This window comes from Desmodus rotundus, chromosome 6 (genome assembly GCF_022682495.2).
Source record: "Desmodus rotundus isolate HL8 chromosome 6, HLdesRot8A.1, whole genome shotgun sequence".
NCBI classification, from domain to species: Eukaryota; Metazoa; Chordata; class Mammalia; order Chiroptera; family Phyllostomidae; genus Desmodus; species Desmodus rotundus.
This window is the reverse complement of record NC_071392.1, coordinates 130,926,365-130,952,635: the sequence shown is the minus strand read 5'-3', so window position 1 is coordinate 130,952,635 and position 26,271 is coordinate 130,926,365. Positions and strand designations below refer to the sequence as shown.

Sequence of the window (26,271 nt, the reverse complement as noted above, 5' to 3'; positions counted from 1 at the left end):
CAACATTGAATAAAGAAATTAAGGAAGACACAAACAAATGGAAGCATGTACCATGCTCATGGACTGGAGGAATTAACATCATCAAAATGGCCATACTACCCAAGGCAATTTAGAGATTCAATGCAATCCCTATTAGAGTACCCATGACATATTTCACAGATAGAGAACAAATATTTCAGAAATTCATATGGAACCATAAACGACACCAAGTAGCTGCAGCAATTTTGAGAAAGAAGAACAAAGCAGGAGGGATCATAATACCTGATATCAAACTGTATTACAAGGCCACTGTAATCAAAACAGCTGGTACTGGCATAAAAACAGGCACATAGACCAATGGAACAGAACAGAGAGCCCAGAAATAAACCCAAGTCTTTACAGTCAATTAATATTTGAGAAAGGAGGCAGGAGCATAAAATGGAGCAAAAATAGCCTCTTCAACAGATGGTGTTGGGAGATCTGGACAGCTACGTGCAAAAAAATGAAACTCGATCACCAACTTACGCCATACACAAAAATAAAGTCAATGTGGATAAAAGACTTAAATATAAGTTGTAATACCATAAAAGTCCTAGAGGAAAACATTGGCAGGAAAATCTCAAGACATTCCACTCAGCAACATCCTCACAGACATGTCCCCTAAAGCAAGGGACATAAAGGAAAGAATAAACAAATGGGACCTCATCAAAATAAAAAGCTTCTGCAGGGCTAAAGAAAACAGCACCAAATTACAAAGAGAACCAACAGTATGGGAAAACATATTTGCTAATGATACCTCAGACAAGGGCCTGATCTCCAAAATATATAAAGAACTCACATGACTCCACTCCAGGAAGACAAACAACCCAATCAATAAACAGGCAAAGGACTTGAACAGACACTTCTCCAAGGAAGACATACAGAGGGCCCAGAGACATATGAAAAGATGCTCAGCATCACTAGCCATCAGAGAGATGCAAATTAAAATCACAATGAGGTACCATCTCACACCAGTCAGAGTGGCCAACATAAACAAATCCACAAACAAATGTTGGAGAGGCTGCGGAGAAAAGGGAACCCTAGTGCACTGTTGGTGGGAATGCAGACTGGTGAGGCCACTGTGGAAAACAGTATGGAATTTCCTCAGAAAACTAAAAATGGAACTGCCCTTTGACCCAGCAATTCCGCTGCTGGGATTATACCCTAAGAACCCTGAAACACCAATCCAAAAGAACCTGTGCACCCCAATGTTCACAGCAGCACAATTTACAATAGCCAAGTACTGGAAGCAACCAAAGTGCCCATCAGCAAATGAGTGGATCCAAAAACTATGGTATATTTACACAATGGAATTCTACGCAACAGAGAGAAAGAAGGAGCTTATACTCTTTGCAACAGCATGGATGGAACTGGAGAGCATTATGTTAAGTGAAATAAGCCAGGCAGTGAGGGACAAATACCATATGATCTCACCTTTAACTGGAACATAATAAATAGAAGAAAAAGGGAAAGAAAATATAACCAGAGACATTGAAGTCAAGAACAATCTAACAATGGGCAGGGGGGGTGGGGAGGGGACAGTAAGGAGAGGGGATTACAGGAACTACTATAAAGGACACGTGGACCAAATCAAGGGGGACGGTGGAGGTGGGGGAGGGGGGGGTTCGGCTGGGGTGGGGTGGAGGGATGGGGAGAAAAGGCATACAACTGTAATTGAATAACAATAAAAAAAAATCCTGACACATGCTTATGGATGCATCTTGAAGACATTATGCTAAGTAAGATAAACCAGATACAAAAGGACAAATACTATATTCTCCCACTTTTGAGGTACCTAGAGAAATCAAATTCATCTAGACAGAAAGTAAAATGATGATGGAGAGAGTATAGAGAAGGGGAAACATGGGAGTTATTGTTTAATTAGTCCCAAGTTTCAGTTTGAAAAGATAAAAAAAATTCTGGAGATGGCAAGTGGGGATGGTTGTACAACAATATGAATGTACTTAATGCTACTAAACAATGCACTTAAAATGGTTAAAAATAGTAAATTTTATTTTGTATATACTTTACCATCCATATTTAAAAATACGTGGCAAAAATATCATTCAAAGCAAAGCAGCAATGTAGCTAGATTTACAAGAAACTTAAAGAGATTACGAACCAAAGATTTTATATTCACCCACAAGCCAGATCTGTAACTCACAGAGTAGAACCACCCAGCTGATCTTGGTAAATGCAAGGAATTGTGAGAGATTAAAACATGCTGGTTCTCATAAACCACTAAGTTTTGAGGTTGTTTGTTGTGCAGTAATCAGTAATCAGAATCTTTCCAGACAAACTGTGCCTCCTCTATCCTCACCTTTCTTTCTTTCTTTCTTTTTTAAAAGATTTTATTTATTTAGAGAAGGGGAGGGAGGGAGGGAGAGAAATGTCAATGTGTGGTTGCCTCTAGCATCCCCGTTTTGGGGACATGGCCCGCAACCCAGGCAGGTGCCCTAGACTGGGAATGGAACGGGCAACCCTTTGGTTGGTAGGCTGGCACTCAATCCACTGAGCCACACCAGCCAGGGCTCTGTTCTTAGCTTTCTTAATGACAGAAACATCTTTCCTATCACCCACATGCCTCATCAGGTACCATGCCTATTTGCCTACCTGCCATATCAAATCAATTATCAAGGCCAACTGATTGCACCTCTGAGAACTCTCTCAATTCCTCCATACCACATCAGCTAGCAATAGTCCCTCCTGACACAGTCTCTGGGGACTATCTCCCAACATCCCAGTTGGCCTCATCCATTCCTCCCAGAATAGCTCTATATTCTATATTTGAATTAGTCATTGTTTCAATTATTAAGCTCCTACTGTGAGATAGGCTCTATTTTATTTTTATTTCATGTACTTTATTACATATAAACAAAACATACATCAAGCATCTAACCTTATATTGAAAGAGATGAAAAGAAGTGAGACCTTCAAATGACCTTTCATTTTAAATATTACAGCAGTTACTTAATGTAAATTGTCTTCCCTCTAGACTTAAAAAAAAGTACACTGACATTAAGGAAACTCACACTTAAAAGGTTTTTTTAATAATACTAATAAAATAGCATTTTTTTAACCCTCACCCCAGGACAGGTTTCCATTGATTTTAGAGATAGAGGAAGAGGGGAGAAGAGAGATAGACAAACATCAGTGTGAGAAACATTGATCAGCTGCCTCCAGGATGCTCCCCAAAAGGAGACTGAAGCAGCAACCCAGGCATGTGCCCTGACTGGGAATGGAACTGGTAACCTTTCGGTGCATGGAATGATGCTCCAACCAACTGGGACACACAGTCAGGGCTAACATAGCATTGTTTTATGTCATATTAGGACAATTACACTGCTTAACTGAATAGAAATACTCTCTCTATATTAATTTCCATATAGTCTTGCAAATGATACCTGAGAGGAAAATAAAATCAAACAGAACCAGGAATCCTGCTCCAGTACCAAGAAGCAAAGCAGAACACAAATATGAAAAAGGATAGATCCCAATGCATCTATTCAATTTGAATGAAATGAAGATAAAGACAAACTTTGTGGTGGTTCTTTTTTGTTTTTGCTTTGGTTTTAATCTACTGCATTTGATTTTTCAGAACAAAAACATCCACTTTCCACAGCCAGCTCCCCATTGGCCAAAAATAATGGCAATAGACATGGCTTTGGTTAGGAGAGATTTAACTAAACATTTTTAAACTCTCTAAATACCTAATCATAATACTTCTAGTAGAACAATGGGTGACTAGATTTAAATTTGACCCATCTTCTTTTTTCACATTTCTCTAGTATCACTGAGTGAAGATACTTTAATTCTTTAGGAACTTGGGCACAGTTTGACCTTTCTAAACCTCAGTTTTCTTGTTTGAAAGTAGGAATCATCTGTAAAAGGTACCTAGCACAGTTCTTGAATACAGTAAATGCTCAACAAATGATAGGTGTTATCACACTTATTGATCACAAAATGACAGCAAGTGTCAAGTTTACTGGTGATACTAAGATACTGGTGATTACCTGCACAATATCTATCTCCTTCTCCTAGATAACATAATTCAGAGTTTGTTCTTTTTTTTTTGGCCTTTTTTTTTTTTTTAAATTCAGTTGTTCACAAAGTTCATTAGTTTTTTTCCATACAACAGCTCTGGTAGCACTTAGTTGTCTAACTTCTTTCAAAACAATTTTGTTAGATTTTATTTTGACAGCTGTAATATCAGTGTGCATTTAAAAAAAAAAAAACCTATCAGCCCTGGCTGATGTGGCTTAGTGGATTCAATGCCAGCCTGCGAAACAAAGGGTCACAGGTTCAATTCCCAGTCTACGGCACATGCCTGAGTTTTGGGCCAGGTCCCCAGTGGGGGCGGTGCATGAGGGGCAACCACACATTGATATTTCTCTCCCTCTCTCTGAAGAAAAAAAAGAAAACAAATTCAAAAAACTATCAGAATTGGTAAATTTTTGTATTGCCATTTTAATACTGAAGATGGAAGAAAATAAACAACATTTTCAGCATATTATGCTTTATTATTTCAAGAAAGGTAGAAACACAACTGAAACACAAAAAAAGATTTGTGTGGTGCATGGAGAAAGTTCTATGACTGACAGGATGTATCAAAAGTGGTTTGTGAAGTTTTGTGCTGGATGATGCTCCACGGTCGGGTATACCAGTTAAAGTTGATAGCAATTAAATTGAGACATTAATTGAGAGCAATCATTATACCATATAGGAGACAGCCAACATACTCAAACTATTCAAATCAATAAAGTTATTGGTGAAAATGAAAAATATGTCTTTTATTTTATGGAAATAAACCATATGGATTTTTGGCCAACCCAATATTTTCAATTATAGTTGACATACATTGTTACATTAGTTTCAGGTATACACCCAATTGATTAAACATAACATAACTTACTAAGTGATCATCCCAATAAATCTCGTACTCATCTGGCACTGTATATAATTATGAGAATAATACTGACTATATTCCCTATGCTGTACTTTACATCCCCATGACTATTCTGTAATAACTAATTTTTTACTTCATAATCCCTTCATATTGTTCACCAATCCCACCACCCCCCTCCCATCTGGAAACTATCAAAATGTTCACCGTACCTATGAGTCTGTTTCTGTTCTGCTTCTTCATTTTGCTTTTCAGATTCAATTGTTGATAGATATGTATTTATTGCCATTTGTTGTTCTTATTTTTGACCTCCTTCTCTTCCCTATCCTCCTCCTTCAAGAAACTTTTTTTTTCATTTTATTTATTTATTTATTTATTTTAATTTTTTTAATTCAGTTACAATTGTCAGCATTTTCTCCCCATCCCTCCACCCCACCCCAGCCAGTCCCATCTCCCTCCCCCACGATTTTGTCCTTGTGTCCTTTATAATAGCTCCTATAGACCCTTCTCCCCACTATCCCCTCCCCCTCCCCACTCCCCTCTGGCTATTTAGCATTTCAAATAATACTGGTTTGGTGGTTTAGTTTTTTCTTATCTGGGAAGCTCTTTATCTGTTCTTCAATTCTAAATGATAACTTTGTTGGGTAGAGTAATCTTGGTTGTAGGTCCCTGTTTTTCATTACTTTGAATATTTCTTGCCAATCCCTTGTGGTCCGCAGTTTCTGTTGAGAAACAGCTGACAATCTTGGAAGATCTGTTGTAGATAAAACTGCTTTTTTATTGCTGCTTTTAGAATTATTTGTCTTTCTTTTGGCATTTTAATTATGATGTGTCTTGGTATGGGCTTCTTTGGGTTCATCTTGTTTGATGTGCTTCTCTCTGTGCTTCTTGGACTTGTATATTTATTTCCTTCACCAGGTCTGGGAAGATTCCATCATTATTTTTTCAAGTAGGTTTCCAATTCCTTGCTCTCTCTTTCCTCCTTCCAGTACCCCCATGATGCAAATGTTGGTATGCTTGAAGTTGTCTCAGAGGTTCCTTACACTTATCCTCATTGTTTGGATTCTTTTTTCTTTTTGCTATTCTAATAGGGTCTTTTCTGATTCCTTATCTTTCCAATCTCTGATTTGATCCTCTGTTTCATCTACTCAACTGTGGATTCCCTGTAATATATTCTTCATTTCAGTTAATGTATTCTTAATTTCTGACTAGTTCCTTTCTATGTTGTCTAGTTCCACTTTTATGTTTCCTATCTCTTTATTGACATCCTCACTAAGTTTATCAACTCTTCTCCTAAATTCATTGAGCATCCTCATAACCATGGTTTTGAACACTGCATCTAGTAGATTGCTTTTCTCCATCTTGTTTAGTTCTTTTTCTGGAGTTTTGTTCTGTTCTTTCACTTGGACATGTTTCCTTATCTCCTTATTTTGGCAACCTCCTTGTATTTGCTTCCATGCTATTAGGTAGAGCTGCTATGTTTTATGGGCTTGGTAGGTAGTAGGTATTCTGTAGGGTCCAGTGGCACAACTTCCCTGATCACCCAAGCTGGGCACTGAGGTACACCTCTGTGTGGGCTGTATACCCTCCTCTTATAGTTGAGCCTTAATTGCCTTTGGTACATCACTGGGAGGGACTTACCTCCAGGCCAGTTGGCTGCAGGACTGGCTGTGACCACCAACCAAAGACCTTCAACCACCATGGAAGATCAGCTGTGCAGGGGCCTATCCCACAGAGCAGAACTTACTTGAGTGGGGTTCTAGTGCCAAGTCTGCCCCTTGAGTATATTGCTTATGGAGTGGTTGGGTGGTGGTCCTTCAACCTGGTCTGAAGCTGTCCACACTGGGTGTGCTAGCTCTGGGGCCTCCAGGGACGTGCAGGCCAACATCAGTCGCTATTTGTGTTCTTCCTGGGGCCACCTGGCATGAGCTACAAAGTGATCTGCAGAGAGTTGCTACTTGTGCTGGTCTTAGAGGTGCCCAGGCAAGGCCAAGCCTGTGAACCAAGGCCCACCATTGCTAGTGCCAGGCCTAGGGTCATTTAGTGAATGGTACGGGGCACTGAAGCAAGGTGCTGCTTGAAAGATTTTAGGAAACTCTAAAGCATGAGTAAAGACAGGTTAATCATATGGAAAAGCCACTGGAAACAGCTTGGGTGGGCCTGAAAGTTGGGTGAATAGGGCCTCAGGGAATCACCAGGTTGGGGCAAACAGTGTAAGCCAGGTTGATGAAGTCTCAGATACGGCACCTGCCTGCCTTCTGAGTGGAGAGGGCTCATCAAAGGAACAATAGCCTCTGCCAGCACTTCTCTCTGGGGGAAAGCTGTCCCCTCAGCTCTTGGTCTGATACCAGATTCCTTGTATGTCTTGGGTACCTTCTGAGCTGCTGTCCCAGCACTGGAGCTCAGATGGAGTGAGTCTAAGTAAGTCCATGCATAGGCCCTTTAAAAGGAACTGTCTGGGGCTCCAGAAGGCTCTGTCTCTCTTAGCTCTGTCTCTCTTACCCACAATTGGGTCACTCCCCAATGGTTTTTATAGCCAGAAGTTATGGGGACTTCTCTTCCTGGCACTGGTACTCTGGGCTGTGGGACCTGATGTGGAGCTGGGACCCCTCTCCTTGCGGGGGAACTCTTCAGCTGAGATATCTGCCCTGATTTTTATCCGTCACACGTGGTTGTGGGACCAGCCTGTTCCAAATTTCCACCCCTCCTACCAGTCTCAGAGTGGCTTCTTCTTCAATTCCCTAGTTGTAAGACTTCCATTCAGCAGATTTCAGGCAGTTCTGAACGATGCTTGTTCTGTAGTTTAGTGGTAATTTTGATGTTGTTGTGGGAAGAGGCAAGTACCATGTTTACCCATACCACCATCTTGACTAGAAGCCACTAGGCTCTATTTTAGACAGGATTCAGAGATTAACAAAGACTTCTGTCCTCATTGATGTTAAAGTCAAAGGGGAGGAAGATGGACATACTAATAAATAAAATATATCAGTACGTGATGAGTGAGATGAAGAGAAATATACCAGGAAGGCAAAAAAAGAAGTAATAGAAGTTGAGTAGGCTTTGGAATTTTAAATAATATTTAGGGAAGGCCTCACCAAGGAGGTGATTGAGTCAAATTCTGAAGGGTGTGAGGAAATAAGCCAAATGAGTAACTCTGAAAAAAGAGCATTGCAGACGAGAACAGCCAGGGGAAATGCCCTGATAAAAGAGTCAGCCTGGCATGGTCAAGGTAGAGAGACAGTTCACTAAGATGCTGTGGTGTATCTAAGACAAAGTGGTAAAGATGAGGTCCAAGGGTAAATGTGGCGGGAGATCTTATCTAGTCTTGTAAGATACGGGTTTTGACTTTGATTGAGATAAGAAGCCACTAGAACATTTTGAGCATGACATGATTTTACTGACACTTTAAAGATTCCTGCAGTTGCTGTACTGATTAATATCTTTGGGGACAAGGGAAGAAGCAGAGACTACTCAAAGGCTATAAACATCCAGGTGAGATGGTGGCCTTGACCGTGGTGGAAATAGCAGAGTTTGGAGATTGTTAAGAGTCCAGATTTGCTTATTGGGGATGGAGGGTAAGAGTAAGAAAGAAGTCACGTATAACTCCAAGGTTTTTAGCCTGAGCAATCTGAAGGAAGGAGTTGTCATGTCTCTGCTCCCTTTTAGAGCTCAACTCCTTGAAAGAATTATCTATACTCCACTAGGGTGGTGCAAGTTTGGGGGAGGTGATCAGTTTGTTGGAGACATTAGGTGTCCATGAGATATCCAAGCAGAAATGTGAAGTAGACAGTAAGAAACTACAATTTGAAGTTGAAGATAGAGAGGTCTAGAGAAAACCTCAGAGAGATGGCATTTAAGGCCTTGACACTGATTAGAGACCCCAAGGAGAAAGTGTAGCTGGAGAAGATGAGAGGTTGCAGAAATGAACCAGGACCTTTCACAGTGAGGATATGAGGATTTGTGAGAGAAGCTCACAAAGCAGACAGGAGAAACAAACTATGAGGTAGAAAAAGCTGGTAACCAGGAGCAACTGTGTGAAAGGTACTTTAAGGAGGAGGAAGTATGTGACTACATAAAATATCACTGAAAACTAACTCTGGCTTCTAGTCACAGGGAAAGCATTGGTGACCTCGACAAGAGTATTTTTTAGTGGGTGAGCTAAAAGAGTGTCACTGCAATATTTAAAAGAAAGTGGAAGGATAGAAATAGAGACAGCAAGTATAGACAATTGTTTCAAGGAGTTTAGCTCTAACAGGAAGGAAAGACACAGGGCAAGAGTTGGAGGGGCAATTTATGGTTACTGCTGTCCTGAAAACCCTTGAGTGGGTCCTTTCTCCCCTGACATCAAGTCCACACTCACTAACTAGTGATTTAGGGGTCACTCCAATAATGCCAAGTGTACACATTTGACTCCCCATGTGAACTTCCCTCCCAACCAGAAAAAATGACTCGTGTTGTATCAGTGACCCAAAAGGAACAAGACATGGTGCCCAACCCACAGAGAACCACCTCATTGTTCAGTGGAATAGTCAGACAGTAATGATGTAGCTTGAGAGCCGTAGAGTCCTGATGCATCAAGTGTTCTGCTTCTGACAGAGAGACTGGGAATACTGCCTAAGGAAATCCAGGAATGTTCTACAGTGGGATCACATTGTGCTCAATCAGCAAGAGTTTATGCTGAAGCAGAGGCATGGAAAAATAAAAGCATATGATGGAATATATTTCCATGCAGCTATAAAACAAGATCTGACAAGGTTGGGTGTAGGGCAGGAGACTGAAAAGGTGACTTGGAGGAGACGTTGGAAGCAATAATAATAATCCTAACTAACAATTATTTAGTATTTCCTACATAGCAGGCACTTTAACCTCATCACAAATATTACAGCAACCAAAATCCTTATGAAGTGGACACCATTGATAATCCCAAGTGTTATCACAACCAACATCCCTGTGAGGTGGACACCACTAATAACCACCATTTTACAGATGAGGAAAAGAAGGCTCAGAGGTAAAGTAACATGCTCATGACTGCACAGCTAGAATATGGTGACGCTGTGATTTGAACCTGGGCAGTCTGACTTTGCAGTTTGAACAGAAGCTAAACAAAATATTAGATCTCTTTCTAGCAGGTTAAATGGCAAGTTAGTACATCATGTACTGCAGACTTTTCAGTCAACAACAGACCACATATACGTTGGTGGTCCCATTAGATTATAATGGAGCTCAAAAATTCCTCTTGTCTAGCAACACTGTCGTAGCACAACGCATTACTCATGTGTTTATGGTAATGGTGGTGAAAACAAATCTATTGTATTGCCCATCATATAAAAGTGTAGCACAGAGGCAGAGAACCAAGATGGCGGCATAGGTGGACACACTGCGCCTCCTCGCACAACCAGAACTGACGGAAAATCGAACGGCAAGGAAGTCCAACACCAAGTAAATAAAAAATAAACATTCATCCAGTCTCCGCCTGGCAGCCGGGGCGGAGAGGACTCGAGTTGCCGTGGCGAGACCAAGACTGGCGGAGTGTGGGACTAACGGGGCAGGCAGTCTGACCACTAGCAGACCTTGCGGCCCCACATTCGCGCAGATAAACCGAGAGGACTGGACTCAGAGTGGCGGAGAACGGGGCAGGCAGAGCGGCAGGTAGCACCCCGCAGCGCCACATTCGCGCACAGATAAACCGGACAAATGGTGGGGAGCAAAGCAGACCGCGCAACCCAGGGCTCCAGCTCGGGGAAATAAAGCCTCAAACCTTTGATTGAAAACACCCGTGGGGGCTGGGGTGGCAGCAGGAGAGACTCCCAGCCTCACAGGAGAGGTCGTTGGAGAGACCCACAGGGGCCTAGAGTGTGCACAAGCCCACTCACTCGGGAACCAGCACCAGAGGGGCCCAGTTTGATTGTGCAAAGCGGAGGGAGTGGTTGAAACCCGGTGGAGAGTGGAGCGGGCACCATTGCTCCCTCTCGGCCCCTCCCCCATGTACAGCATCACAGCACAGCTTCACAGCGCAGCAACCAGCGTTACCCCTCCCTGGTGAACACCTAAGGCTCTGCCCCTTAAAGTAACAGACGGGCCAAGACAAAAAAAAAAAAAAAAAAAGGCCCAAATGACAGAACACTTCAAAGCTCCAGAAAAAATACAACTAAGCAACAACAAGATAGCCAACCTATCAGATGCACAGTTCAAAACACTGGTTATTAAGACACTCACAGAATTGGTTGAATTTGTTCGAAAACTAGATGAAAAAATGAAGTCTATGCCAAGAGAAACAAAGGAAAATGTACAGGGAACCAATAGTGATGCGAAGGAAACTGGGACTCAAATCAATGGGGTGCACCAGAAGGGAGAAAGAAACATCCAACCAGAAAAGAATGAAGAAACACGAATTCGGAAAAATGAGGAGAGGCTTAGGAACCTCCAGGACATCTTGAAACGTTCCAACATCTGAATTATAGGGGTGCCAGAAGAAGAGGAAGAACAAAAAATTGAAAACTTATTTGAACAAATAATGAAGGAGAACTTCCCTACTCTGGCAAAGGAAATAGACTTCCAGGAACTCCAGGAAGCTCAGAGAGTCCCAAAGAAGCTGGACCCAAGGAGGAACACACCAAGGCACATCATAATTACATTACCCAAGATTAAAAATAAGGAGAGAATCTTAAAAGCAGCAATAGAAAAGGACACAGTTACCTACAAAGGAGTTCCCATAAGACTGTCAGCTGATTTCTCCAAAGAGACCTTACAGGCAAGAAGGGACTGGCAAGAAGTATTCCAAGGCATGAAAGGCAAGGACCTACATCCAAGATTACTGTATCCAGCAAAGCTATTGTTTAGAATGAAAGGGCAGATAAAGTGCTTCTCAGATAAGGTCAAGTTAAAGGAGTTCATCATCACCAAGCCCTTATTATATGAAATGTTAAAGGGACTTACCTAAGAAAAAGAAGATAAAAAATAGGAACAGTAAAAATGACAGCAAACTCACAGTTATAAACAACCACACCTAAAACCAAAACAAAAGCAAACTAAGCAAACAACTAGAACAGAAACAGAACCACAGAAATGGAGATCACATGGAGGGTTATCAATAGGGGATTGGGAGGGGGAGAGAGGGGGAAAAGGTACAGAGAATAAATAGCTTAAATGATAGGTGGAAAATAGACAGGGGGAGGGTAAGAATAGTGTAGGAAATGTAGAAGCCAAAGAACTTATAAGTATGACCCATGGACATGAACTATAGGTGGGGAATGTGGGAGGGAGGGGGTGGGCAGGATGGAGTTGAGTGAAGGGGTGGAAAAGAGACAACTGTAATAGCATAATCAATAAATATATCAAAAAAAGTGTAGCACATATAATTATGTATGGTACATGTACTCGATAATGATAATAAATGACTGTTACTAGTTTATATATTTCCATACTATACTTTTATTGTTTGAGAGTATATGTACCTCTTTCTACTTATGTTAAAAAAAAGTTTGCCGTGAAACAGTAAGCCATGTTATGCTAGCAGCAGCCTCATACCTCTCATGCTTACTGCATTTCTTGATTGTATAATTTTCTCTTGTGCTTGGCTTACTCTCATGTTGTTGTATAAATTTAGTGTAGCCCAAGTGTACATTATTTGTAAAGTCTGCAAGAGTGGACAGTAATGCCCTAGGACTTCACATTCAGTCACCACTCACTGACCCACCCAGAGCAACTTCCAGTCCTGCAAAATCCATTCATGGTAAGTGACCTATACAGGTGCACCATTTTTTACCTTTTTTTACTATATTGTTACTGTATTTTCTCCAAGTTTAGATATGTTCATCTACACAAATACTATTGTGTTACAGTTACCTGCAGTATTCAATACAGTAACATGTTATAGAGATTTACAGGCTAGAAAAAATAGGATATACCATACAGCCTAGGTGTGTAGTAGGTTTATACAATCTAGATTTGTGTAAGCATACTCTATAATATTGACACAATGACAAAATCACCCAACAACACATTTCTCAGGACACATCCCTGTCGTTAAGTAGTGCATAATTGTATTTATACTTTAGGAGCCCAACTCAACAGCTGGGAGAAAGAGGGACAAGAAGGTAGAAAAGAAACATGAAGCTAGGGTTGTACAAGAGTAGAGACAATGGGGGGGAGGAGGAATCAAGGGGTACCACTTAGGTGGAATTGAGAGGTTGGTACCACTTAGGTACCAACAGCCAAACAAATGGGAGGTAGATTTGGAAAAAAGAGCCAAGGAAAATTCAAGAGGCCCAGCTTGCACCACTAGTAGCAGTTGCAGCTATTAATCTAGATCAGCTAGATCATAAGAAATGGGAGGAAAGAGAGGCAGAGACAGAGAAAACCACCATGCTAAATTCCAGATAGGTCTTCCTCTTCTTCCTCTGAGGGGGGCTGTTCTGACTGACAAAAAAAAAATTCAAACAATTGAGGAGAGAAATATTAATTTTGTTGGATGTAACAATAAAATTATGATTGTGTTAAAATAAGTTGTTATGTTTTAGAGATGCCTACTAAAGTATTTTAAGGTAGAATGATATGACAATTTGCTGGGGCACTGGATGAAAAAAAGAACAGGACATTGATAACTTCACAAGAAGACAAGCCCTGGAAGTGAGCAGTCTGAGCAAATGCTTAAAGAAGAAATGCTGGAGCAAGGATGAAGAGGTTATGAATGAGGACATCAGGTCTGAAGAATAGTCCCTATGAAAATCATCACCCTTACAAACATGCCTTGTTTCCTGGGGAAACCAGCTGAGGCTCTGATCACTGAATGGGATACAGTAGGCTACAAGATGTCAAAGTTGAGCAAAGGATACCCACCCGCAGTTCAGTATGCAAAAGGTAAGTAGGAACCTACCTGAAGCTGAGCTGTCAGGAGCCTAGGAGTCCTCCCTTTGCCCACTAGACAATCCTCTCTAGGCAGGCAGGAGCTGTAGTGGGGCATAACAAGAACCAAAGGGTTCAAGAGAGTCTCTGGAAACCCTCCAGATTGGATAGGGCTTCCTCTTCCTTAAAAGCATTAGGAATGGACTTGTCACATTAGAAAAAACTGTGGGCAGCTTGCTGGGAACAGAGCTGATACGTGAGCTGTGAGCACTGCCTGCCCAGACATGCTACTGACACTGACCCTGAGCTCATCCTCTCTCACCACTGCTCTTAATAAGTAAGTTAATACCTATCTGGCACTTAGTACATAAGAGATTGTTCCAGGCACTTACACGTTTTACCTCATTCTATCCTCAAAACCCAATGAAGTATGATTTGTTATCTTCATTTTACAGATAAGAAAATTGAGGCACAATGAGGTCAGTCTCTTGACCAAGGGGACGCAGCTATTAAGTGACAGAGCCTGGATGAAATCTGGCTGTGGAGGCCATGCTCTTCAAGAGGTCAGTGATAAGAAACCCTTATGGGTTGTAAGTGTCCTCAGTGTATCAGTTTGAAATGAAATCAGGAGTGGTCATGAGGTGATAAGCATTGAATCTGGGTGATGGGTCTATGGAGTTCTATCTACTTCTGTCTTAAAATTCTCCATAATAAAAAGTTAAAATGAAACTTAAAATCCCAAAGCCAAGCCACACGTGAGATGTGGGAATCTGTGATTTCTGTGGTCAGTGACAGTCCTCCGGATATTTGAAAAACTTGCCCAGTGGATCCCAGACCCACTTCTTCCTCCAAGGCCCGAACCCAGGAGCAACCTGCCAAATTGAGACCCTAATATCGTGCCAAAATGACCATTCTAACATATGGTCCAAGCCAGGGATGTTTGACCAAGCCCGCCAACCCCTCACCCCGCCTCAGCAAAGCAGAGGGGTAGTGATGCTGCCCAGCAAAACCCCAGAGGAATGCGCCGCTCCACCACATGAAGACAACGGGGAGGTAGCCTACTTACTCAATTTCTCAAAACCCCGGGACTTGTGACATAAGAGACCCACCCCCCGATATCGCTATTTCGGCCAAGGCCGAACATGTCCCAACCCACAGGAACCCTAGCATGAAATGCCGAAGCCCAGCACCCACCACCACTGGGCTTCAAGACTTGAGCTTTATCCAGGTTGGAGATGCGCGCCCACACCCCCAAATAAAACATCCGGTAGAGCTCGGCCTGAGCCACGACAGCGCGTCCCCACCACTACCTCCTCACCCCGCCATCTGCATCCTCCTCAGCCCCAGCCCACAGACAAGCCTTTTAGACCTACCTAGCTGAGCAGGGGCACGGCTGAGGTAAAGGTGCCGCGGGAGCCTCTCTCCAGCGCCACCAAAGAACAGAGAGTCAATCCAGCCAGCAGCTGGGGATCCAGCAGCGCGGCGGGACTACACTACCCAAAAGCCGTGGTATAACGCTGGGACCACACCTCCCAGGATGCTTGGCGCATCAGAGACGCGCTGACGGCCCGCAGCTCCCAAGGGTCTCTGGGGGAGTCGTTTCTGGGTAACTTGGTTCGGTCACAGTAGAATGACGACTGTGGCATCTGGATTCTTCCCTTTTTTTTTTTGTTAAAACCACGTCCACAAAACATGTAAAGGGCCATGGGTACAGCTTTCCGTCGCGCCTGCAGCCCTGCGCTAACCCCCTCGCTCTAAACACTTCACACCCGAGTGAAGCCTGACTTCCGCATCCGGTACCGGGCCTGCCCCTCGGCGCGCAGAAACAGCGTGTGAAAGGAGGCTACTTTTCGGATTCTGGGATTGACGAGGGTCTGTGGTAGTTCAGCAGTGAAGTTTCCCAGCTCCTGCTGCAGATTACAGAGCTGTGCCAGGTATCCCTTGAGCGCCGGACAGATGTGCTCTCGTCCAATTCACGTATCTTTTTAACTCCATTAAACCTACGGCGAGACCGAAGCTGGGAGAGGGGGTTCACCTGAGCAAATCAGACCCGGAGTCTGAGCACACATCCTCAACCGGAACACTCCATTGCGGGTACCCTAAGACCTTTTTCCTCTGTTGGAGTGCGCACAATTATGAGCAGACTCACTTCTCTCCTGGCGAATAGGAACGGGCTGAACCCGTTGTCAACCTGGCCGTCTGGGTCTTTTGGGGATGCTCTGGTTGAGAATAGGGCTGCGCTGGTGCCATCCCGGACACCTTAACTGGGGAGCTGGAGAGCAAGCCCCATTTCACTTGTGGGAGGGGGCCTTTCCACCCGGACATCCTCTCACTTCTATTTCTTTATTTAGGTAGGTTTTCCGAAACTTACGCCTTCTCTAGGAAGACCAAGAAAATGTCTACGTGTCCCAGAGAACCAGGAAGAGATGAGAAATTTTTTCTAAAATTTCTTCTTAGCTCTCGCAGGATGAATCCATTCCCTCCTACCCCCAGGCTGCCTTGTTTGTAGTGAATTCAGTTCAGCCCTGGTCATCGATGAGTGCCTAGGTTTACTTAGAACCCTCTCACGACCTCTCTCACAGTCCCAACTGACTCAGTCATTTGACTAAAAGTTAGCTGTTGACCCACAGGGGTTCAGAGTAACAGCGCAGAGGCGTCGGTGTTTGCGTGTCCAGTGATGCGTGCTATATTGTATGTGAAATGCAGGGATCTCAGGGTCCTGGTGGTAAGAGACTAAGGAAGACTTCCAAGATAAGGGCCTAGCTGAGCTCTAGTGAAGGCAATGGGTGAGAAGAGTTGGAGAAAAGCCAGTCTCAGGGTCTGAGCCACTGTGACCGTGGTTTTCAGTAGCAAAAGGTGTTGCATCTGGCTGATTTTCCATGCATATAAGTGAGGATGTCATCTAGCTATACACATGAGGCATATAGATGTTTGGCTTAGCCAGCCTTGTGTTTCATATCCGAAAGAGTTCTCAGCATTTAATAATTAAGAGTTTCCATATAGAAATCTAGATTGCCTGCTTCTAAAAATATTCCTTCTTGCCTCTTTCTCCATCTCCTTCTTCCCTATAGGACTTTTCACCCCACTCTACCCCACTCCACACCCCATCTGGGATACCTTGCTTGCGTCCCTGACTCTTCTAAACCCTATTAATCCTTCAAGACCAAATTCCCAGCTCTCTTTCATGAAACCTTCCCTGATCTCTATCCTATGGTGACTTCTTGAGATTCCTCTGACCCTGGGTACACCTGAAAGCCTTTATTTATTTTTGTTTTGTTTTAAAATTTTTTAATGTAATTAAAAAACCTTTTCTCAGTGAAGATTGTATTGATGATGGTGTAGTATTTGCTGGTCTCAAACGTCCACATGGAGATGTCCATGGTGATGCCACACTCTCTCTGCCTTCAGTTTGTCCAGCACCCAGACATACTTGAAGAAGCCCTTGCCCATCTCTGCTGCCTCCTTCTTGAACTTCTTGATGGTTCACTTATTGATAACCCCATACTTGTAGATAAAATGCCCAGTGGTGGTGGACTTGCCAGAGTCCACATGGTCGATGACCACGATATTTATGACAGTCTTCTCTTCGCCCATGGCAGTGGATTCGCTAATTACTCTGAAGAAAAAGAAGCAAAGCTGAACCAGAGATCAGCAAGAAACACGGCGGCTGTGTACTGGAAGCTTTTAAAAATACAGTGCCTGAACACCACCTCCAAGAGATTACGAGTTTGGAGGAGGGCGCTGGCATTCATTATTCATAACAAAGCTGCTTTCACCCCCAAGAAAGGAATGTGACATGTGATAATGTAGAGGAAAAACCTGCTTTAGAAAATCAGAAGTTCAGTTGTTGGTTAGTTGTTGCTATTACTGAAATGCATGCATATCACCTAGGATCTGGAAAACATACAGATTCTGAATCAGCATGCCTGGGATGGAGCCCAAGCATCAGCATTTCTAACAAGCTTCCAGATGATATTGAATAACGTCCTCAGAACACACTAGGTAGCAAAGATTTAATCCATTCAGCAGCTCAGATCCTTGAAGCTAATACAGTTACCATATTTTGCCATGTATAATGCACTCCCATGCATAATGTGCCCCCATGTTTTTGGCCCAGAATTTCAGGAAAAAAATCTTTTGTTTTAATTTTTTAATTCAATTTTTTATTTATATTTAGATACTTTTTTGTATTATAAAAGAATTTTAGCATTTATTTTTGAACATGCGGATATTGTTATTACCTTCTAGAGTTACATACTTTTTAAATGTATTTTATTGATTATGCTATTACAGTTGTCCCATTTCCCCCTCTCTATTCCCCTTCTCCCTGTACACCCACTCCCACCTGCATTACCCCCACCCTTAGTTCATGTCCATGGATCATACATATAAGTTCTTTGGCTTCTATATTTCCTATACTATCCTTAACCTCCCCTTCTATATTCTACCTACCATATATGCTACTTATTCCCTGTACCTTTTCCCCCATTCCCACCCTCCCCCTCCCTGCTGATAACCCTCCATGTGATCTCCATTTCTGTGATTCTGTTCCTGTTCTAGTTGTTTGCTTAGTCTGTTTTTTTAGGTTCGGTTGTTGACAGCCCTGAGTTTGTTGTCATTTACTGTTCTTATTTTTGATCTTCTTTTTCTTAGATAAGTCCCTTTAACATTTCATGTAATAAGGGCTTGGTGATGATGAACTCCTTTAACTTGACCTTATCTGGGAAGCATTTTATCTGCCCTTCCATTCTAAATGATAGGTTTGCTGGATAGACTAATCTTGGGTGTAGGTCCTTGCCTTTCATGACTTGGAATACTTCTTTCCAGGCCCTTCTTGCCTGCAAGATTTCTTTTGAGAAATCAGCTCATAGCCTTATGGGAACTCCTTTGTAGGTAACTGTCACCTATTCTCTTGCTGCTTTTAAAATTCTCTCCTCATCTTTAAACTTGGGTGATGCAATTATGATGTACCTTGGTGTGTGCTTCCTTGAGTCCAAGTTCTTTGGGACTCTCTGAGCTTCCTGGACTTCCTGGAAGTTTATTTCTTTTGCCAGATTGGGGAAGTTCTCCATCATTATATTTTCAAATAAGTTTTCAATTTCTTGCTCTTCCTCTTCTCCTTCTGGCACCCCTATGATTCGGATATTGGAATGTTGAAAGTTTGTCCTGGAGGTTCCTTAGGAAGTTACTAAGCCTCTCCTCATTTTTTTGAATTCTTGTTACTTCATTGTGTTCTGGTTGAATGTTTATTTCTTCCTTCTGGTTCAAACCATTGATTTGAGTCCTGGTTTCCTTCCTGTCACTGTTGGTTCCCTGTACATTTTCCTCTATTTCACTTTTCATAGCTTTCACTTTTTCCTCTATTTTGCAACCATACTCAACCATTTCTGTGAGCATCCTGATTACCATTGTTTTCAACTGTGCATGTGATAGGTTGGCTATGTCTTCATCACTTAGTTTCTTTTTGTTTTTTTTTTTTTCCTGGAGTTTGATCTCTTTCATTTGGGCCTTTTTTTTTTTTTTTTTTTTTTTTTTTGCCCAGGCGCACCTGTTATGTAGTAAGGGGCAGAGCCTTAGGTATTCACCAGGGCAGGTCAACCCACAGTCACTGTGTTGTGGCACAGTATGTGGGGGAGGGGTCCGAGACGGAACAATGCCACTTGTTCAGCTCTCTGCTGGCTTTCAGTCACAACCTCCACTACCCACAAGCAAATTGGGCCCTTCTGGTGCTGATTCCCAGGTAGGTGGGCTTGTGTCTCCAATGAGCCCTCCTGTCAGGCTAGGAGTTTCTCCTGCCACTGCAACCCCCACAGGTTTTTTCAGTCAGAAGTTATGAGGCTGTATTTCACTGCATTGGAACCCTGGGTTGTGCAGTGTCTCACTCCCTAGTTGTTTCTCCTGGTTTATCTGCACACGAATGTGGGTCTGCCTGCTCCACCAGCCACCGCCTTGCCCGCCCCAGTCCTCCAGCTGCCTCCTTGCCGCAAGTATTTTCCGCAGGGCTGCCCATCTCCGCCCCTCCTGCTGGTCTGGATGAATGTTTCTTCTTTAAGTCCTTGGTTGTTGGACTTCCATACAGTTCAATTTTCTGTCAGTTCTGGTTGGGTTTTTTTGTTTTTAAATTTGTTTTTATCCTTCTTTTGGTTGTGGGAGGAGGCACAGTTGTCTACCTACACCTCCATCTTGGCCCCTACAGTTACACATTTAATACATAAGCATAAATAAAAGAATTAAAGACATTTATATAGATATGGAATTAGTAGTACTACCCATGTATACTAGGTGTCCGTATTTCTTACTCAAAAATGTAGGCAAAATAGTGAGCATTATACCCAGCAAAATACAGTAGGTCAACTAACTACAAATTCTTAAAACTGAGAAAGACTATGACCATATATTCTATCTTTATGTGTAATTTTCCTATATTTAAAGCATCTTTAGCCCTGAACAGTGTGGCTCTGTCCTGTGAAGGGAAAGTTTGCAGGTTCCATTCCCTATCAGGGCACATGCTTGGGTTATGGGACGTTCCCAGGGGGGAATATAATAAGAGAGGCAACCAATCAATGTTTCTCTCTCACATTGATGTTTCTCTCCCCCTTTCTATAAAAATAAATAAATAAAAATCTTTTAAGAAAAATAGGTTAAGAACTCTGTTTTTGCTTGTAAACCCCATAATAGCCAGACCAGGGTCTAGACTAGACAAATTATGCTGGTTTGATAGAGACCATTTAGCTTGGGACATTTGGTCCCAATTGGTTATATGATCATGGGCGAGTGCTTGCCCTCTCCAGGTTGGTCAAGTTAATGGTTTTGTAATCTAAGCAGCAGGATCTAGATATTTTCCTTCCCTTCTCTGGGGCAGCCTCCTTGCTCCGTTACTTTGAGCCATGACCAAAGCTGGCAACAGTAAGGAGAGCTGTGTTTGATACAGAAGGCTTTTATGGCCTTTAGGAATGTGACTGTGTATTATAGGAAATGTCGTGGCTATGGAGTCCTGCACAGAAGAACCTATACAAAGAGGTGATGCTGGAGAACTACAGCAGGCTGGCCTCACTAGGTAACAATGGCTTCCCTTACAACTTAAAATCTGACCCACTGAGCAACTTAAATGCAGAAAAGGCAATGGGTAGAGCAGCTGCCACGCGTAGCTAACCTTTGCTTTCGGAGTGGACTTGACAACAACATCCTTTTTTATGTGCCTCCCCAACCCCTTAGGAGAGTCTGGGTTGTTTTTTGTTTTTTTTTTGGTAAGGTTGAGAATAGGGTACGTGTGTGTGTCTACATTTCAGGCCTGTTCTTCAAGCTGGATTCTCTTCCTAGATATTCTTGTTTCAAGTGGGGGAGATTTTTATCCACCCAACGAGGAGTAGACTTACTGTGCTATCTTGCTAATCTGTGCCTCCCTTCCTCTACTCATCCCCTTTTCCACTGGTTAGGGTTTTCTCTTCAGAAGGTCCTTTACGCCACATTCTGAGCTTCCCACGCAGTTTAGTTCTGAGTTCTGAAATGGCACCTTAACCCCAAATCACACAGTCACTGCCTTTTCTTTACCTAGAGGCAGGAATTCCGTTTTCCCAAACCAAAACTTCTCTCAGCATAGATGAACCAGGGAAACATTATGCTGTGTGAAATAAATGAGTCCCAGTCCCAGAAGGACAAATACTACAGGGATTCTCTTATCTGAGGCATCTAAAATAGTCAAAAATATAGCGGTAGACAATAGAATGATGGTTACCAGGGTGCTGGGGAAGGGCAATATAGGAAGTTGTTCAATGGGTATAAAATTACAGTTATATAAGATGAGTAAGTTCCAGAGATCTGCCAAATAATATAGAGCTTATAATCAACAATAAGGTCTTACATATTTAAAAATTTGTCAAGAGGGTAAATTTCATGTTACATAGAATTACACACAGGACACAGGGAAGCTTTTGGAGATGATGAATGTATTTATTATCTAGTTGTAGTGATAGTAACATGAGTGTGTACATATATCCAAACTCACCAAATTGTATTCATTAAGTATATGCAGTTTTCTGTATACTAATTATGCCCCAGTAAAGTTGAGTGGAAAAGATTATTAAGGTCATAACTGCATAAGGAACTGTAAGTAAGCATTGGATTTGTCACACTTTCTCTGGAATACCAATGGGGTAGGTACTTTTTATTAGGATATTCTATTTTAAAAATCACCAGCTATTGTGATAAGATTTATCCATTTAAAAGATTAATTTATGTTTTTAATCACATACCTCACAAGTAAATACAATAGGATATTTAATAACAGTTTGAGGTAAATAAGTTTATTTAATGGATTAAAAGTTTTGAAGGTGTGTGGATGGTATCACTCTTCCTTGAAAATACAACATGAATATTTCAGCTATACAATATTTTAGCTTTTCCATAAAACCTTGTAATACAAATTGTGTTGATGTTAAATTATAGGACATAACTAATAACACATAATATTTAATGTCCAGGTTGAATTAATTACACCTTTAAATTCTAACCTTAGGCATATTTTGTGATACTGACTTCCTGATATCTGATAAATAATACACTTATAGAATGTACCAAATTTACTCTGATTGTACCCCTCCTGGCTTAAGATATTCATGCCAAGGTGTGATCACCACACAATGCTGGTTTTGGAGACAGGAAGAAATCTGCCCCTGAGGAATGTTTTTATGTCATTATTTGGTTTAATATGACTATACTCCTTGCTGAGATCTCAAATGACTTAATCATCTCTCATCAGTGTGCCTGTTGAAGTACAGACCTACAAGAAGGCATTGGAGATAACTGGTTTCCATTGCTTTGTGTCCAGGTTTCTCCCTAGATTTTGAGTGCTTGAATTGAGTAAGATACATGTGACACCTGTCCCTTACGATGGAAATTGTGACCATGAAATCAGTGTCTACTATACAAACTCAACAGAACAGCTTTAAATCATTTGCTGCAAAGATGCTGGACAAGGAATTGCTTTGGGATATTTATGGATCAAACAATTTGGCATTTGTATGTTGGCTATTTTGTTTGTATTTGGTTAAATGTTCATGAATGATAAAGTTCGAGAACAAGCCAATTGATAATCTCAGGTAGGAAAAACACAACTGTCAAGTTTTCTTTTACATGATGTGATTTGGCCATATAGGAAGTTGGCTGAAGGATCCTCTACAAATGTTAGTTAGGCTATTTTTATCCTTATTCCTAATTGTTGCTGCTGTCATGTGTATTGTTACCAGGATATTAAATACTTGCAGAGCTACCAACCTATCAGTTCAAACCACAGGTGATAATTCTATATCAAAAGGAAATTGAAGTGACTGATAAAAAAAAAACAACAAAGAAATCCAGTGAGAATGACACTGAAAACAGTATGGAGCTGTAGAACTGAAACCTGATAATTCAGCTATTTTTTGTGGTCACACCATCATTTTATTTTTTTTTAATTTTAATTTTTTATTGTTATTCAGTTACAGTTGTGTGCCTTTTCTCCCCATCCCTCCACCCCACCCCAGCCAAACCCCCCTCCCTCCCCCACCTCCACCATGTGCTAAAATAATATTCCATTGTATGTGTATGCCACACTTTGTGTATCTATTCATCCACCAGTGAACACTTGGGTTGCTCCCATGTTTTAGCTATTGTGGATAATTATGTTATAAAGTTGTATGTGCAAATAACTCTTTGAGACCATTTTCAATTCTGTTGAATATATACACAAAAATGGAATTGCTGAGTCATAGGTAATTCCATTTTTAATTTTTTGATAAATAACTATACTGTTTTCCATGGCAGCTGTACTTTGGCTGTCCCATCAGTAATGCATAAGTGCTCCAATTTGTCCACCTTCTTACCAACACTTTTTATAAAATAACAGTCATCTTAAATGGGTATGAGGTGGTATTCCATTGTAACTCAATTTGCATTTCTCTAATGATTGGTGATGTTGAGCATCTTTTCATACATGTATACAATGTTTTTCTAAAAATAATTACCAACATGAAAAGTCTGGAAGTTGCACAACTCAAAATTCCTGGCCTCTTTTGACAAATCAAAAGTCCTGGCAGAGCTGGGCACTTATTCCCACAAAGCAACAGCTGGAGAGGCAAGCGTTCTCCTGCTCACCAGTCACCAACATTCCCTGTTTCTTGACCTGTGGGAATGTTCAGCATTGCCCTCAACTTGTCCATAAGTCCAAATCTTTAAGTAAATGACTCACTCCCACCCAGCCTTATACGCCCCTGGTCTTCTGGACAGGCTTCTGGAAAACTGCAGGAGCAGCTCTGGGGGCCTCATGTGACTGGAGCCTCTACTCTGAGCCACCACTTCTTCTCCACATACCTCTTATTATCATCTCTGAACAGGAGCCAAGCAAGTAAGAGAGTAAAACCTTTCCCCATAAAACTTAATAAATCAGTCAAGAATCTGTGTGTGACCAGGGAGTGACAACCTGAGCCCAACGATTTCGGGAGGGCTTTGAAATAAAGAGCAGTCTGAGTGTGGCAGAGCCTAGCACACAGCCCAGGTTCCTGGCATCGTGCTTTTACGAGCACTGTACTTTTGAGTGAATGGCAATGGCTCAGTTAGGCTTTCTGGAGATTACAGTTTGGAATACCGAAAAAACTGCCAGTATGGAACATTTCTGTTGCTACGTTAACTAAATAAATGCTCAAGGGCTCTTCTAGGTGACTAAAGTGCTAACAACGCCCCATGGGAAGGAGCCCATGAGTACTCTGCTCTCTGACGGTTTGCAGCCAGAACCCAGGAATTTTGGCTGAGGACACCAAGACTTGGAGCATGAAACCTGGGATCTTGCATGTCTGATAAGATAGGCAGCACCCTCGGCGATGCTCCCAGATGAACCTGGTATCACCCAGTACCTCACAGTGAGACAGGCAGGAGCATAAGTTTCTGGGGCACACCCAAAAAGGAGAATTACCCAGGGCCAGCTTCCTGGGACCTCCTATCAAGGACCTATCCAAACTAACACCAGAATGGCATCTTCTTCCTACCACTTTGAGGATGTGTACCCATTTCACAGAAGAGGAAATGGAGGTTTGTGTTACAGTGGCCCATCACCTTGGTTGTGAACTATGAAAGCACTATTAAAGGTCTGTTTGGCCATTTTGAAATTCTAAGTTCCTAGCTAGGTTGATTAGGTGCAGCCTGAATCATCAAAAAAGGTGCTCAAGCTATCCATGGCAGAGTTATGCCATTTTGCAAATGAAGGCCTTGCCCCAGAAATCCTTAAGGGGCCCATACACATAATACATATAAGGTTCATTTGCAGACATCCACTGGGCGTCTTGGAACCTGTCCCCCATGCATAAAGGGAAGCACTATTGTACTACAATATTAGGGTTCTGTTTGCTTCTCTAAAAGCGTTTCCAGAGGGAAGGGGATTTGGGAGGGCTGGGTGAAAGAATAAAAGGATTAAGAAGTACAAATTGATAGTCACAGGGATGTAAAGTACCGCATAGGGGATATAGTCAATAATATTGTAATAACCATTGCAGTGCCAGGCGGATACTGGAAAGATTAGGGGGGCCACTTTATAAAGTATATGATTGTTTAACTACTATGTTCTGCACCTGAAACTAATAGAAAATAATACTGAATGTAAACTCTAATTGAAAAATAAGTTAATAAGGAAGTAAACAAATTGCCTTTGCTTGCCCTGTCTGCTCAGAGCATCATTCCAAAAGCAAATCTGTCCCTATGTCCTTTGTGGTTTCCTACATGAAGCAAAAGCACCTTCACCCACTATTCTCTTTATTCTTCATAATACAGTGAAGGGGATGTTAATATGGTACCTGGAGAACATTAGCAACGTGGTCATAGATGTGTGGTAGAAGCAGGGAGATCCTCAGTGGCCAGCGCCTGGGTCCCTGACAATCCATGAACAGTTATTTACTCACAAATATCAGATGGAGGAATAAGCTCATGGAATAGTTCTTCTTGGCTGCTGATGACTTCACCCCCTACTCCTCCATACAGCAAAAACTTCCTAAATAATATTTCTGACTAACATTTTCTTGTAAAATACATTATTGTTTTTCCACATTCATCTTTCTTCCACCCTCCCTTCCTTCCTTCTTCTTTTGCTTAAAGCAATTGTGATGGGAAAAATGTAAAATACATTACATATTTTCTTTCTTCTTTTGAAACAGATTAAAAAAATATTTATTGTCCCATTACAGTTGTCCCCATTCCCCCCACCCCATTACTCTCCCTTGTCCTACCCACCCACCCCCTTATTGGTTGTCCATGGGTCCCTTATACATGTTCCTTGACTTAACCCTTCCCCTTTTTTCCCCACTATCCCCCTACCCCCTCCCCACTGGTCACTGTCAGTTTGTTCTTTATTTCCATATCTCTGGCTCTATTTTGCTTGCTTGTTTGTTTTGTTGATTAGGTTCCACTTATAGGTGAGATCATATGGTATTTGTATTTCACCACCTGGCTTATTTCACTTAGCATAATACTCTCCAGCAGCAGAA

General features: G+C 41.9%; 1 protein-coding gene across 2 annotated transcripts in view; it reads right to left on the bottom strand.

Annotated features, from left to right (window-relative positions):
- Positions 1-15,612, bottom strand: part of ZNF133 (zinc finger protein 133) — a 46,344-nt gene extending 30,732 nt beyond the window's left edge. The window contains exons 1-2 of one of the 2 annotated variants that reach the window (XM_024559596.3): positions 15,139-15,612; positions 13,797-13,869 (exon numbers count right to left, since the gene is read on the bottom strand). The gene's annotated coding sequence lies outside the window, so the exon portion shown is untranslated. The remainder of the gene's footprint in view (positions 1-13,796; positions 13,870-15,138) is intronic. The other variant, XM_071221800.1, reaches the window with a different exon arrangement.
- Between the last annotated feature and the right edge of the window lie 10,659 nt (positions 15,613-26,271).